Here is a 4,589-nt window from a genome sequence, read left to right as displayed (position 1 = left end):
TGTCGCGGGGCAGGCCGTTCCGATCAGTCGTAGTCTAAATTCCATGGCTGTGCCGTACGAACATAGGTCGGCAAACTCACTCATGAGTCGACTCACTCAGACTCACTCAGACTCATATCGAGACGTGAGTCTCAGTCTCAGTGACTCCGGGTGAGTAGAGTTTTTGTGAGTCTGAGTCCGAGTGAGTTCGGTCGGGAAAAATTTTGGTGAGTCTGAGTCCGAGTGAGTCCGGTAGAAAAAAATTTTGGCGAGTCTGAGTCCGAGTGAGCCCAAAGGCCAAAATATATTGCATGAGTGAGTCTGAGTGAGCTCCACATTTTTTGCCGACCTATGGTCCTGTCTACTCAACTTCAGCATTGCTATCAGCCTTATGTCGTCTCACGTTTATACTCACGTATAGTCCCACATACTTCAACGCGCTACCGTTCATAGGTCAGCTCAATATTTATTGATCAGATGCGTGAGTTGAGGAGGGAGAGGGGGAGGAGTCGCCTTGACCTCTCCCCCCAAACTTTTTCACGGGAAGTTACTGATAAAAATATCTCGTGTTTTAGTCATCTCATTCAATAAAAAGGTCCTTATTGAACTACAAACTCAGATAACTCGTATTTGAAGGTACGAAATCAAAAGATGCTAAGTAGCGCACCGATTATGCGAGATATTGGCGTTAAAGAGCATTGACATTATGCTAGAAAAAGGCTAATTATAGGCTAGCGGACTCATGAGTCGACTCACTCAGACTCAGATCGAGCCGTGAGCCTGAGTCTGAGTGAGTTCGAATGAATTATATTTTGGTGAGTCTGAGTCCGAGTGAGCCCTAAGGGTAAGATATGTTTAGTGAGTGAGTCTGAGTGAGCTCCACATTTTTTGCCGACCTATGCGTACGAAGAACTTAGAATGGGCTAATCGTTCGAGTTATTACTATTCACTTGCTAGCCCGGTAGTGAATTTCACTAACCCGCATTTTATTATCTTCCATTGCCAAGACGGTAGTGCTTTTGTGACTAGTAAACGGTTAGTATTAGGTTAGTGATGTTGCCGGCCTTTGTTTTTTAAGAGTTTAGCTGCCAGGAGGGGACGGAGAAATGGTTTGATTACTTCCCGAAATTTTTCTAAAGTTAAAAATGCGATACATTTGCGAAAAAAAATGGCGAAGTCGAGTGTTGTGCTTCAAATGCAGTGTTTTCTTGTTCCTTTTTTTAGCTAGTTACGGCACGGCCGGGCTAGACTGCACGTGCGCGCTCGCTAAAGGCCCAAACACACGTACGCGTTGCAGCGCGTCAACGCGTGACTTTTTGACGCGGCGTCGCGCCTTCTCCCTATGGAGAGGGAGGGGCGCGCAGCTTCGCGTAGCCGCGCGCCCTCTCTCCCCATAGGGAAAGGGCGCGACGCCGCGTCAAAAAGTCACGCGTTGACGCGCTGCAACGCGTACGTGTGTTCGGGCCTTAAGGAAAGAAGCGTGCGCACGTGCAGTCTACCCGGCCAGGCCTCCCAAGCTCGGCCAGGGGACGCTGCGTCGCGCGCGTTTCGCCGCCTTTCTTGCAAAAACCGGTCGCTGCTCTCCCCGCACCTGCCTTTTGACTGCGCTGTCTCAGCACGTTCACGCACCCTGCACGCGCTGTTCTCTGCTCGCCTTGCACGTGCAGCTTATTCCCGTTGTGACAGGAATAACGCTCGGGCAACAAGTTATTAAGGCACTGAAGGCATTAGGAGTTGATCTCGAAAAGTGCGTTGGTATAGGTACCGATGGCTGCAGCGTCATGGTCTCTCAGATTTGTGGCGCTGTATCTGAAATTAAACGCTCGGCACCCAATGCTGTGCACTGTCCTTGCTTCAACCACGCACTAAACTTGTCGCTGTCAAAATCATCAAGGCTACAGTCCATTAGAAATGCTGTTGGTGTTATGAAAGAGGTGATTTCTTTCTTTTTACAGCGTCACCGAACGAAATATTGTTTGAAAACCATCCTTGGTGGTCAACTGAAAGGTCTTTGCGAAACGAGATGGATTGAGAGGCACGACGGCGTTATGAGATTTCGTGATTCGCTTGGGAGCGTGGCCAAGGCTTTGGAGAGCATCTCCACTTGGACTGAAATGCACAGTTCGGCGAAAGCTAAAACGCTCCTTGCCGCCATAAAAGACGGCGAATTCCTGGTTACTATTCTGCTTGGCCGACATGCTGGCCCATACGCTTCCGCTCAGTCGTCTCTTCCAGAGACAGTGTATTGACGTCCGAACGGCCAAGAACGCATTGGTGGACACCATGGCTGTTCTTGATAAGCGAAGAGTGGACTCTGCCGAAACATTTTCGCAACTCTACAAGGACGCCGTCGTCCTGGCAGATGAACTGGAAACAGAGATTCGGTCGCCACGCATTACTAAAAGACAGACGTACAGATGCAACGCCCCTATGCCTGATGTAGAGAGCTACTATAGGACGGCAGTCTACGCTCCATTACTGGACAATGTGTTGACTGACTTAAAATCGCGATTCACTGTTGAGGCGGAAAGTGCCTACGAACTTTTTCTTTTTGTGCCGTCCCAAAGTCACGCCACAAAAGAGGACGACAAAAAGTATCTCGCAAACATTTCTCGGCGCTATTCCGCTTTCATGGGCACAAATGTGTCAACGACAGCAAAGATGGCTGAAGCTGAGCTAGGTTTATGGCGACAGAAATGGATGCGCGAGGCCGAAGACGGAAGGGAAGTTCCCACTACCGCTGCGGGAGCACTGGACACGTGCGACAGGGAAATCTTTCCTTTAATTCACACATTTCTTCAGATACTGGCCACTCTACCCGTAAGTGTGGCCAGTGCCGAAAGGTCTTTTTCTGCTTTACGACGTCTGAAGACGTGGATGCGCTCTCAAATGGGTGAAGAGCGTTTGACTGGGCTGGCATTATTACATGCTCATAGGGACATTACCATTGACACGAGTAAAGTGATTGAGCGGTTCGCAACCAAATGTAGCGGACAGCGGAGGTTAGAGCTTGTGATTTAACCAGCCTCCATAGTTTGAGTCTTTACAAGCTTAATTGCCGAAGATGCCAACCCCGCATGCTTTTCTAACAAACCTGTGAACCTTTTTATCACGAATATACACATTCATTCGTGTGTAAATATCGTTTTTCTGCTGCACATGTTTCTTTCCGACTTTTGTTTGTTGGTTAAGATTGCCGCCTTTTCTTATGCTACAGGGGTCGTAGCTGTCCTTGAAACCCTTGAAAACCCTGGAATTTTGAAATAGCACTTTTAAGGCCTTGAAAACTCTTAAATTCTTGTAGGTCCCTAAATGTCCTTGAATTTTGTCAATACACTTTTGTTGAGCCAATTTTTAGCAATTGCATTTTGGATAGTTCTGTGCCAATAATCGAGCTCATATTACACGGTTCCAATTCGCTATGACATTAATTTAGAATTTGAAAGTATTTAAAAAGAACGAACAGACATATTCTAACACATGTACCCGCTTTAAAGATGGTTTCACTGCAACACGGGACTGCTGTGCCGAAAAAACCACCTTGTCAGGGGAAATCCGTCCCAGCGCGAAGCCGCACTTCTGCACTTCAGTCATTCCTTTTATTATCGTCTTATATTGCTTACGTATGAGAAATTTTAAAACTTAAATTATTTTTCCACATATAGTTTGCATCCTACTACAATTCAAATCCCGCTACTATATGAAATCACTACAAAATTATTCGACACTAATTGCCATTCACTTTGAGCCTAGAAAGTTATGTTTGCACGAGCCTACTTTGATCAGAGGGTTGACGAGGATTTTATTTTGTGGCAGTAGAGAGTGAAGGGAGCCCGACCCCTTTGCATATGTGTGTGTGTGTGGGCATATATGCTCAACAGGTGAACGTGTTCATCGCCTAGTTGGTACTTAATTGCCCCTAAAATGTCACAAAATAAGTTGCAAGTGCTGCCCATGTTGTCATGTTTGTGTTTTTTCCTGCGTTTTTGTGTTATATTAGCGGCGATTATGTCTTATATACATATAAGTTGAAAAAATTTTAAGGCTGGCAATGCACATTTTGTGTATGTGTCATGTGCACACGCGCTCACGCAATACACCCATATTGTGAGGTGAATCAGTTTAAGCAACTTAGCAGAAGAACACTGAAACCCGTGGAAAACAGTGTAAAAAATATGAGCGAGAAAGGAACGGTGAGAATTCCTTTAGTTAGCTATTAATTGTGAAAATGTTCCTACTTTGGCTTGTGTGCAATGAAGGATGTGCTTCATGCTGTAAAAGCTGGTGTTTCCTTTTTCTACGATCTCAACAAGTGTTGCTTGAAGTCCTTGAAAATTCTTCGTTAGGTGCTTGAAAGTCCTTAAAAACCCTTGAATTGTTTTCTTCAAAGTTGCCATCAACCCTGTATAATGCAGTTATGTTTACTTTTAGTAAACATTATTGTAGTTGTTTTGTATCACTCTAGATACCTCATTGTACTTCTTGTGTATGACTCATGAATGATGAGTGTCGCTCTACTTTCCTATGTACAAAGCTCGGTGAGCCTTCGTGTAAACGTACAAATCGCCGCTCTATGCTGGTTAATGCTGCTTGCGTGATTTGCATTCTCT

This window comes from Rhipicephalus sanguineus, chromosome 2 (genome assembly GCF_013339695.2).
Source record: "Rhipicephalus sanguineus isolate Rsan-2018 chromosome 2, BIME_Rsan_1.4, whole genome shotgun sequence".
Taxonomy (NCBI): Eukaryota; Metazoa; Arthropoda; class Arachnida; order Ixodida; family Ixodidae; genus Rhipicephalus; species Rhipicephalus sanguineus.
The sequence above is the reverse complement of the archived record's forward strand: the minus strand, read 5'-3'. Positions refer to the sequence as shown.